The sequence below is a fragment of the Cupressus sempervirens genome, chromosome 5 (genome assembly GCF_028749045.1).
Source record: "Cupressus sempervirens isolate cs-2001-9-10 chromosome 5, ASM2874904v1, whole genome shotgun sequence".
NCBI classification, from domain to species: Eukaryota; Viridiplantae; Streptophyta; class Pinopsida; order Cupressales; family Cupressaceae; genus Cupressus; species Cupressus sempervirens.
This window is the reverse complement of record NC_143122.1, coordinates 28,469,380-28,481,944: the sequence shown is the minus strand read 5'-3', so window position 1 is coordinate 28,481,944 and position 12,565 is coordinate 28,469,380. Positions and strand designations below refer to the sequence as shown.

Sequence of the window (12,565 nt, the reverse complement as noted above, 5' to 3'; positions counted from 1 at the left end):
ATAATCGTTAAGAAATTACTGAGGAGATTGCTTCAGCAGCCAGCTCACAGCCTGAATACTGCAAAAAATCCACTGGTAAGATAAAGATTTTATTTTTATCATTAACGGGTATCCTCTAGTAAGAAAGGCAACAAAAATAGTGGATGAAGATCAAGCACAAACTTTGAGCTTATACTTCTATGCTTGGATGCATAATGCCTTCAAAATGATTGAAAAGGAAAGTTTTGCTATGAATTATCTAATATCAGACTACAAACTTCTTTCACTCGACTAAGTAGTAGTCTGAAGATGCACACTGCAGGAAAACAATACTATCTATTATACAAATAGGACTTTACACAACACTTAAATTAATTTTTGCAATTTTTCTTGTATACAATGAAAGTTCTCTGAGTTGCTTCCATTTGGTGAGGTTGAATGTTCTTTGTGTTTGAGATAGCTGGTAATATCTATGAATAACCTTATCAACATAGTTTACAAAGGCTTTTACACTTCATATGTTTACAAACTTGTTATGAATCCATGATGTTTTGTTTGTTGTCTTTGGCTCTTCTATCGGTTAAATAGTTTGTCTCAGGTTGTCAAGGTTCATTTTTTAAATCTTCTTAGAAGATGTTAGTTAAATATTATTCTATTTCTAAACCATTATTCAGAACCTTTTATTTTGCAAGCCACCATTTTTTTTGCAAACCTAGTTGCGAAACAAATTGATTTGGAAAATCAATTCATTCTTGGCCTTCCACTGTAGTAGAAGTCTACTAGTTTTTCTTTAAAAATATATGTGGTTGCAATAGATTTATCCATAATAAAATTTTTTAATAAATATTATAAGTTTTTCGTTTAGCTTTATTAAGCCCAAGATCCACTGGAATCGTAAATGCTCTATTACGTTGCTGGTCAAGCTTATGATAGGTTTTCAAGATGAAATGTTTCATTGGGGTCTTAGCTATGCAAGATTGGAAATTATTAAGATTAATTCAATTAAATTATATTGCCATAGTGAGTTGGAGATGGACATCAGAAAGTTCAATTAATTTGAAGATGGACTGTTTTAACCATATGCCATGATGGTAGGAATTGACAAATCTTTGCTGATATTGGAAATTGGATGACAACCTATAGAAGAGTTAGTAACTAACAAAGAAATAAGTAATTTAAATGCTCTTCATTTATTATTATAAAATAACAACTTTCCTTACTCTAGGAAAAGCAGTAGATAATGGGGCAGAGCTATTAAAATTAGTGAATGTCATCAAATATTACTTTCTTACGAATGCACTACATACTCCAGACCTGTGGCTCAAAAAATAGTGACAGATAGCCAAATATCAAACAACCACATTAGCCTTATAAGGGTTTGATTACAAAGCAAAAAAAAAACATTTTTTTGAAAATTTCAAAAGACATATTTCTTATAACATAAAACTTCTAAAAAGTATGACTGCTTGACACAACTCAGCTCACTTTGCAATATAGCAATTTGGTGATTGATACCATGCTAGTCAGAGCTATACATCTTGACTGTGGGGAATTTTGTGCATGTTGTAATATGAATTTTCTTGCAACTCTAAAAGATCTCGAGGCTATTGAGGAAACCATAGTCCAGATTTTTCAGCCCGCTGACTAACAATATACAAATTATTTTCTTTATAATAGGATCCTCCAATATCATCAAAAAATGATACATTTCCTACAGTTGCAGTAAGACTTGCACAATATCCTAATGGTGTTGTGGTATAGTTACCATAACTTGCAAGAATGCCAATATGGGGAGAGTTTCCAATAGCCATCCCTAGCTTATACTATGATGACATAGAGAATTTCACACTAGTAGCTACTGGTGGATATGACCTACCAGTAGGAAGCTATGTAAAACCACTATTGCCTCCTAAATTGTGCATTTTTAGGATGGCACATACACATATGGAATATATGGATGGTATAGGATATAGCTAGGAGGATAGTGTTGAATATGTATACTTGCAGGTTGATGAAAGAGAAGCATGGTCTGCTATGCCAATGGTATTGTTATTTGCACAATTCTAGTTGTTTGGGTTGCTAAAGCTGGGGACCTACATTGGAGAGTGCCAAAGAGTTTCCACACTCTTGTGATGATGACCCGTTCTAACTAGATAAAATTGTAAGATTCCCATTATACTTGGTAGCAACAATAGATCCAAGAAATGTACAGAAACTAATATCTCCATCAGAACTAGGTCTCATTATTGGAGTATAAAAGCTTGTTGAAGGATCATATGTTGCCTCGGAAAAATTTGGCAATTGTTCACATAGCTGAGACTCAGAATGTTCACAAGAAGGGTACTAGCTTTACGATATCATCAAACCAATACTATGATAGTTTGGATCAGTCTAAATAGGAGAATACTAAGGACCAAGTAGATCTACCACCTCTTTCTTCATTGGATTAGATTGTGAAGACATGATTGGATTAGTGGGGACTGCAACATCATTATTTGATGACTGATGGAATGTCATCCAATGTGGTTTTATTGTACTATTTGTACCCAAATTAGTAGTATACTCTATAAAAATACAACACCAGTCAGCAAAGAGTGCATATATTTGAGTCTATGTGCGTGGAAATGTTTGAAACCACTAAAAAATAATTAATAGAGGAGTGGGTACCTTGGGTGAAAAACCCAGTTCGGCCTTTTGATTACAGATCCATTCTCTCAGTCATTTTAGGGCCCTCTATATTGTTCACCTGCTGTTGATGGCTGTTACCCCACCTTTTTGTGTCTTCTGTTGGTAGTAATAAGACTGCCAATTATGACTTCTCTAAAACTTTTTGGAAATGATTTCAGCTCTAGAAAAGTTTCCAAGGCTCAATCTGCTTGATCTAAGGTGTAGGCATTAGACATTACAATTTGGTGATTCCTTGGGCTTAGACTTGGCTCATCTCTTTGGAAAGAATTTTCACAAAAAAATTAAAATTATTTAATGATAAGAGTCTTATAGTTTCAGTCGCTAAACATACACTGCATCGCTAGCCACCAAATTCTAGTTTCCCATAAAACATGTTGAGAAATAAAGCTCGTAAAATATGTATTCTGTTGAAGTTTATTGGCATTTAAAACTTTAAAATCTTACTATATAAATGCTTATATATTTCGTCATTTAAGGTAGAGAATTAAATAGGTCTCAGAGATAAATCTTGGAGATGGTGATGAATGCCCATGCGTTGATGAAAACTTCCACATTTGTACGAACAAGAGGGATGCTAGAAGTCACAAAGTTTTGATTGAGATTTTCTTGTATAATAGTTTTGAATTTTGAATGCTTTGCAAGAAATATTAAATGCTGTCTAGGAATTGCCTGAACTGAAGTTTAGAGCTGGCTAACATCTTATGTGAATTAATTTCCAGGGATGTTGAAGTTCCATCATCTAACATTGTTATGTTTCAGAGACTGATCAAAGGTAGTATTTTATGATGGCTTTTAATGTTTCTTTTGCATATGGTACCCATGTGGTGATACATAACATAATTAATTGTACTTGGCACAAATACAAATGTCAGTTTCACTGCCATTTGTGTGAACAATATATTTGTTGTGCTCGCAATCAATGTCCCTTACTAATGTTTTTCATCCTAATTGTATAAACTGAGTCTTTTCTTGTGAACCATATTGAATTAAAGGATGCTTTTCCTTGAACAGGGTTGTTATGATTTTAGCAGATGTATAAACTATCAGTGTTGGGGCTCTATTTCTCATGACAGATTTTGATTTTTTGATCACTTCATGTATAAATCTTTCAGGCTCTAAATAAATTTTTGGATGGAGATGCCATATTAACGTTAGATCCAAAAATAAACAAAAACCCTGCTGCAAACTTGGTGATAGAGAAAGTGCTATTAAGGAATGGTTAAAGGGCTTGGCGGTAATTTGATTTTGATCAATCAGGTATGCTTCATGTGTCTAGACTTTGTCTACTCAGAATTTAGCTCTTGTTTATGGCCTTTTATTATTATGAGCTTTATAATTTTATATAGTTCATTTCTCTGTTAAAAATTGCTATTACATTTTGGTTTTCTTTGTGTTGTACATAATCCAAATTAAACCCATTTATTTCTTATTACAGGGACGCTTCAACCTTATGCTTGAAAAAAGAAGAGGAAGCCTGATGTTATAAGAGTAGAACCACAAGAGCCATAGGAGAATGTCGAAGATAGTCACGATGTGCCTATTAGCATCATGACTATTTTTGGCATTCTCCTATGGCTTGTAAGGGAGATCAACTAGCGAAGATGCTCTATTAGCTTTTAATAGGCTTCATAGATGAGATTGCATTATATGAGATTCATTACTACAGTCGAGAATGGGCTCATCTTCAATCTTCTAAAGATTGAAGATGAGCCCAGTCCCGAGTGTAGTAATGAATCTCAAAGCTCCTTCAACCTGAGCATATGATGTCTTTTGGACAATCTTTCTGAAGGTGCATCAACATTGTATCCTTCAAGTGTTTGATTCTTCATCTTTCTTCTTTATTATTCTACAGAACAATTCTTATGGTTTAAGTTTTTTAGCATCAATTTGTAATTTCAGTCGGAAATCTCTATATATCTTTTCTTGCTAGATAGGGTTGCTTAGTTTTTATGTAAATGTCTTTGCTTTTGCAGCTTGGACTTGAATTCACCACCAATGTTCTTTATACTCAGCCAACAATATATTTGTACCAAGTATAGTGCATTGTAATGGTATTGTTCATACAATGCTGATGTTTACTCAAGAAGACTATTTTTATTTAGTTTTATTCGCCAAGTTTCCTTTTCAGTTTGATTTTGAGCTGGTGACGATTGAGACTCAAATGCCTACAAATGCTTCATGCAATGTCCAGTCTCAAGCCCTAATCGCCAGGCAAGCTTCTAGCTCTTATTACAGTTTGCTTACTGCAAAGTCACATCCAGTTTGCATGTGATTCTACTGACCTAAAGGATCCTTAACCACAAACAACAGTAGTCTCCTCTACCCAAGATAATACAACTTTGTTTGGATTTAAATAAGAAAATCGCAACAACATTATTAGTGAGGATTTGTGTCTGCTTAGAAACTTCTTATCTAAGAAAGCCTTCCTAAGGGTTTTGAGCTTGTGTACTTCTCCTTTACATTAGAGGTTCAATGCGAGCATGTTTCTAAGACCCTGTCCAAGGTTATAAATGCAAAGTGAACTAGTTTTTAATGCTTCTCACTAGCAATAAAGGATGTTTTATTAGCCCGTTATCTAGCTGGTTCACCTTTATTTCAAATCTAATGTAGGGACGAGGAGCTTCTTGGTCAAGGTCTTGCATTGAATGATGAATTAGATTGTGTGCTAGGGAAACATGACTCCATTACTGTAGGGTCTCCTGTTACGTGAAAAAGAACATCAACTCATGCAGCTCCTCTTGTCAGTGTCAACCATGAGAAAGATGATATTGAGGATAATTTAACACAACTAGCTCATAGCTAGCTTATTTGTGGATGGCTAGTTCTTATAGAAATGTGATTGTTGATTTAAACAAGTGGTAATTTAGTATTTTTGAAAGTGTCTGTAGAAGCTTTGCCAAGATGTTTCTTACCCATGCCATGGGTTTGTGTAATTTTTAAATAATGTAGTTACTCGTTAAATTCTTTCAACTAGTTCCTTTCATCTATTAAATCCATGTACTATGATTTGACAGGCTTCTATAGAGAAAAATCAAAAGAGAAATAACAATGTTTTATGCATTGTAGGTCAAGATCCAGTCCACAAGCTCATTAGAGAGTTGATAACACTGAAAAGAATCAGTAAACAGGTCAACTCCCATTGATACCTCCACCACCAGGACTTTAAAATATTGATACTCATGGCCAGCAAACTGAGCAGACAATGGATTTCCTCAGTGCTGATTCTTACGAGTCACCAACTGCTGTAGACTTCTTGTCTGTAAAATGCAATGAGGTAACTTCACCCAGTAAAAGCGAAAGTTTTTAAAAAGTAGAGGTTGTTCTCTGGGATGGTTTTTACTACATATCTTCAAGTTGCTTGCTACAAGTGATGGTTTAGGTGTAGCATCAGTTTTATTGAAGCCACTGTATAGTCTTTTGTTCAACTGAGGTTTAGTACTCATTATGTGCTATATTATTCTAGTGCACTGCAATTTAATTTTTTTTTTGTTATTTTTTTTTTTTTGATATGAAATTCCTTTTGAAGATTTTTATATTGAAACAAAATTATGTTCTTACCTAGAAGGTAAATGATTTTAGTAACAGTGCCAAAAGAACCATATATATATATATTGCAATGTATTGTTGAAGCTTGTTCTGTTTCAGATCTCAAGTAGTGTGTTCCTGTTACTATAGTAAGAACATGCACTAGAGTTTTCCCTAAACTGGGTGTTCCCAAAGGTAAATAACTGAGGCTGTTTCACTTGTTTATTTTCATATTTTCCATTTGAATGTATGCATTAGAATCTATTATCAATAACTTGACATAATATCTGTGTTGGTGACTTTGTCCATTGGAATTGGAATGTGGAAGACAGGTATGTGCAACCATTTTATTCTTTTTGAGAGCACATGCTTTTCCCTCTTGTTTTATGGTCTATGGCAATCCAAATGACTATTAGAAAAACCAATCTGAGAATGGTAGAATGATAATATCTTCATGAGTTGATTTATAATCTTGTGTCATTTACATTGGAATATAAGTATAATAGGTTAAATTGTAGGTTCAGTTCGGGGAGGGGTTAGGGTACATCCTGTTTGTGAATTTCTGTAGTTGAATTCATAAAATGTTTTTTTATATAAATTTATAAAGTTCATGTGTTTATATATAAAAATAAAAAAGAGAAATATATATAATTGTAAAATAAAACTATTTCATATGAATTTATGATGTTTGATCAATATCAAGATAAACATAATAATATAAATATAAGATCCAATATAGACTATGCCCAGATCCATCAGAACCAGTTGGAAAATAGATTTAAGTATCACTAAGAATCTTTGTAGTTGTATCTTCTACTATGTATTCTTCTTTCAAACTTTTGTATGAAAACTAGGGTTCTTCTGTCCATGGTTACAAGAAAAGAGAGAATAAGTGCACATGATATAAAAGTAGCAACTCATGTTGAAGTAAACCATTAAAGATAATTCTTAGAATAGACAGAAAAGCATAAATAGGAGTAATAGTAGTAGATACCTTATAATGGAGTGCCAATTCGACAAAGAACTTCCATGGAAGGCAAATACTGAGACTTGTTAACAGGGTTTGGTAGATAGATTTGTTAAAAAACTGGGATTGAATTCATTTTGGATTCTGCATAATTTCATATGAAAAATTAAATTATTGTTAATTCATTTTGGATTGTGCATAATTTATTGTCATTTTTTGACATAGCTTTTACATAATTAACATTGAAAAAACTAATTTATTGTCAAGGTAATCAATCTGTGAAAAGGTCATCTAATCTGCCAAGCTAAAAGCATTTCAAATTCCATAGAGTAACTGATTATCATAGTTATGCCTGATGTCAATACAAGACATAGTTTGGTTGCTTTGATGTAACAACCTCAAAAATTGGGGTAGTGCCGAATGTGTGTGTTGTGAGTTTTACACTGCTTTTGCATGGGGCTGCTTAAACCAACACCACCAAAGTGGTAGAATATGCCATAGATGTTGTACATGTTTACTCTTCCACAGGGTCATCGCTTCCCTTACCTCACCATGATTCCTTATGTAAAGGAATACTAATTTCTTAGTAAAGTTTGTCAAACATTAGGGTTATTATATTGCATATTAGTTTGATAGGAAAAATGGTAATCAGTTTCTCATTCTTTTCCCCTATCTTAATATTTTAGTAGATAAGAATATAAACTAAAGAACCATCTCTTTAATACATTGCATTAGTAAATTACATTTGTATGATATATTTTAGTGAAAAATGAAAATTTGTTCGATTTTTCTTTGTGGGCAGGTTTTACAAGTTATGCTCCTCCACTCGGTAACAAGACTACCAAAGATAAAATTGCATTCAATCACATTGGATAAGGTTCAAAGTATTTCCAAGTATAAAGAAAATCACTTTTTCCTATTTTATTCAAAGTATTTGCAAGGTACAATAGTGCTACAATCATTTTTGGGAAAATAATTCTATTAATTTTCTTGCTATCAAGATTCATTTTGTAATAGCTTCATCATGGCACCCTAGATGCATGTTTCTTAAATCCTTAATCTAATACTTCATGGCTTGATCAAGCATTTGCAATTTCTCATTATCATATAAATTATAAATATCAATTCACAAGCGAGAAACGTTGATTTCTGATGATAATAAAGAACACAGTTGAGCATGGATAAAATTTCACAGTTTTTTCCCTAAATCATATCACATAATAGTCTATTTGATTTATATCAATAAATCATTATTAAGCATCAACACTGACTGGAGTATTTTTCAATTCAACATATTCTTGCCCCATAAGTGCCCATGCTGAAAGGTAGTTTTTTTGATATGTAGGAGATAATTTTCACATCAAGTCAGATTGTGATATTGCTGCTAGGATTTAACTATGTAGCTTTTGAGTCCAACTCATTGACTCATATTTCATGAGTAGTAATTCAATATGAATCCATCTCTCCTGAGAATAAATGGAACACTTAGTACTCATTAGATCTAGGTGATGGTCATAGAGGTGAAGCACAGGGACTTCACGAGAGGTTACCGATCCTAGTACTACTCTAGCTTGAGTGTGCCTAACTATGAAGTTTCCTCCAGATAGTTCTTTTTCATCTTTATTGCCCACATGAAATACAAAACAACCTTTTCATGCTGACCTTTGAGACTACAATAATTTCAAATTATAAAACTGGACTTAGGCCTATATATTTTAGTAAATAAATACTTTATGTGCTAGGTAGAGAAGTAAAAAATTCTTTTACATATTATATGTTTGTAAAGATATCCATACTGTCAATATGATAGGCATCATACTTGAGCATATCCATATATAAGCTTTCATCTCTCTTATAATCACTTGAATTATAAAATATTGATGCTGATATGACCTGAAATATACTCTCTGAAAGGAAATATCCCTGTAACATCATATATTTTTCTAAACCTTCAATAATTTTGTGGAGTTCCAAGTAAGAACTTACAAGAACAAAAATATTTCATCCAATAATCTTTCAACTCAAGCCTATTTAGGATACTAATATTTGTACATAAAGCCTATAGCTCAAGCCAGACACTCCAACTCCATGTATATGCATTAAAAGATATCACAAGAATATCACAAGCTGATTTATCCTTTCCATATTTATATAGCACAATGCCATACAAGTACATTATGAATGCATCAAGAGTGTCATTACTCTAAGTACTAGATAATTTTTCTTCCAATCAAATGGCTAACCCAAATGAAAAGAAGTAGTTGAGGTTTGATATGAGGCATCCTACAACTTTAACACTCTCTTATAGGAAATTGCACTTATATCTGGTAGTCAACAATACAAAAATTCACGCAAGTGTTAATATGATTGGAATTAAATGAATTAACCTTCGAATTGCCTACAATCATTCAAGAATGAAGCCCTAGGTAGAGAATTTTCATGGGTCTACATTAAATGTTACATCCTTTATTTTTATATCAATTTTGTAATACTTGAATAACTTAAAATCACTAAGATACACAATTTTAAAATTCACAATAATTGAATTTGATTATAAATGATGAATGTACACCTATAGGAGTGATGTATGGTGAATGATATTCAAGTTTTATAGTTAGATTTGATAGTAGAAGTAGCATAGTAGAAATAATGTAAAGGTATATGATTTAGGGAGGTCACATGATAGCTGAGAATAGTCCATTATGTGGTTGTAAAATCCTCCAATGTTGGAACAACCAAATATGGTCTCGACTAATTTGTACTAAGCTACAACATAAATGCAATCCCTTGGCCCAACTATACAACACGCCTATTCTGTAATGTCCCTTGCTATATCTACCCTAATTTTGTCTTTGAATCATAAATTCCATTGACTAAGGATTGTAAGATGGATCTAGTTATAACTGAATACCTTGATATTCTTTTAACAAGATAACTCTTTCCAAATGAAGAACTAATAATCTCTATTCTTTTCATCCATTTTCTTAACCCCTTATTTCCATATGAACTATATCTAATTAGTACTCTATCTCCTCTATAATGAATAAGTGATATTTTGTGTTTAGAACTAGTTCTATTATGATTTGGTTTTCTCTCCATCCAATGTAAATATTCTTTCTTCCTTACATCAATATCCTTACTAGCTTGTAGCATAAGTAGGCTCTCAAGGTCACGAAATGAGTTTCCTAGTAGTGGTTCTGCTCCTAAATTAATGTATCAAGCAAATTATTTTTGAATATAGTAACTCTTGTTGGGGTTGCTGTTTTCTGGACTCTGTGTATTTTGATATCCTTCTTGATACTGCTTGTATTCCTGATAAACCTTTACCTATTTCTGTAGAAGTCCTATTATCTCTAGATATTGTCAGTAATGTGGAAGTATAGGTTCTTACTTCTCCCAATTGTGGTTTTGGTTATTATTGATTTCTGCAGAAGTATTTTCTCTGGCTTTGGTAAGTCATATCAAAAGAGGTGATTGTAACCTCAAGCCACAAAGCTTAAGTGCACCTTAGGTTTGATTGAAAGTCAACCTTGTAATATCTTCAAGCCACAGAGCTTGAGCACAAGAAGCCATAAGCAGGCATAAATTATGAATAGCAGTCAAACTTTCAACAATCTACCTTGAACCATAACAAGTTTTAAGCACTCCAAGGAACAATCAAGCATGTGATGATTTCTGAAAAGCCTCCCTGAAGCAACAAATTCTAAATACAGCCTCAAACCAACTTTTAGCTTGACCCTTGAGTGTGGGTTCACCATTCAAGTCTCCCTCTGAGACTGCAACTAGGTTTGAAAATGCCAAGACACCGAACTTTTTTGGTGGGCATCAATTGAATTTTTCAGTCTATCTGAAGTAGCAACATGCACTGAATACAACAAGTCACACCTAGCATTGTTTGTTGAATGAAAATTTCCAGACATCACCTCAAGCCATTACAAATGAGATTGCCAAACCACACTCAAACTCGAATAGTGAGATTACACAAATAGCCAACAATTACATTATATTGCTTGATGGAATCTAGTCAATAAAATTGACCACCAAGAAACCACTATAACTAACATATTTATATTTATGAAATGTATTTATATGTCATTTTACCTTTCAATGTAGCTCTTGAATCATCTTTTTCGTTGATGCAAGAGTTTTTTAATGTAGCATCATTAATATCGATTTAAATTATGGCTATAAAAACTCAAATATTTGAATGACTCTCACTTGATTCTCTGGCAGAAATTGAAAGATTTTCAGAATATCTTTTCTTGATTTGGGCCTGGGGCAAAATAAAATAAAATTTTGAGGTACACGGTGAAGAAGGCCCTGTGAGTGAGATGCTTCAAAAGGTGAAGTCAATGTGGTCGAATGACTCTCGCTTGATTCTGTGGCATAAATTGAGAAATTTTTAGAAATCTTTTCTTGATTTTGGCCTAGGGCAAAAAATGTCATTTTTTTTGAGTCGGATGAGAGCAGTTTGTGCCGAACTCCAACTTCTTAAGATACATTGGACTAATTTTCAGGTGTTTTAAATCCATTACTAACTATTTTTGAAGTGGACTAGATGGCTTTAGGGGAAGCAGATACATAGTATGTGCTTTTAACATTTGTGACTTTGACCTATATTTCTGGGCTCCAGAGATATGTTTTCAAGATTCCATTGTCCATATCAATATGACATGTTCTTACTGTTTCTTTGTGATCGTTACCCAAGAAACCTGTAGATGTATCCTATTTTTATAATACCTTACCTATGGAGGATTTGATCATCAATTTGGAGCCCCAACAAACATCCAGAGGAGAATGAAAAGAAAAGAGTTCCTCCGCTTCACATCTACTAGAAGAAAAGGTGAGGTGGACAAGGGAAATGACGTTTCTCTTTTAGAATGAACGGCTTGTCCACTTGATGCCACTCCCAAACTGGACAATTTCACCAAACTGGACAAGTCCCCTTTCTCAAATTGCAAGGCTTTATCCTGAAAATTTTTTCTACTCTTCGTGTTTTTAAGCAGAGGAAGTGTTGTTTTCTCGTTAAGATCTCCTTCCATAGAATCTACGAAGATATTATCAACCACTTTTGGCTGCTTATCTTTCAAATGCAAGGTTTCAGTACACTCCTTACATCTCCAAATTCTTAGACCACTGCAGCATGGTAACATGTCTCTTAAGAAGAAACAGCATCACTGAAGGCTTAACACCCAAATTACAATATGAAGTGATGCTAGTCGGAGGATCATTAACTAAGCTACCATCATCCACCACCTCTGTTCCAATGGTGTAGAGACTTACATTTTAAATTTCAATGAACAACTTCTTCTTCTTGTCATTCTATCCAGCTTAGGAGCAACATAGATCTATATTATTTATGCAAGTCATATAACGATAGTACTATTAATGTACAAAACCCATTAC

At 33.3% G+C, this 12,565-nt stretch overlaps 1 pseudogene; it reads right to left on the bottom strand.

Moving 5' to 3' along the window:
- Positions 1-8,162: 8,162 nt before the first annotated feature.
- Positions 8,163-9,389, bottom strand: LOC149554428 (anaphase-promoting complex subunit 8 pseudogene; annotated as a pseudogene).
- Between the last annotated feature and the right edge of the window lie 3,176 nt (positions 9,390-12,565).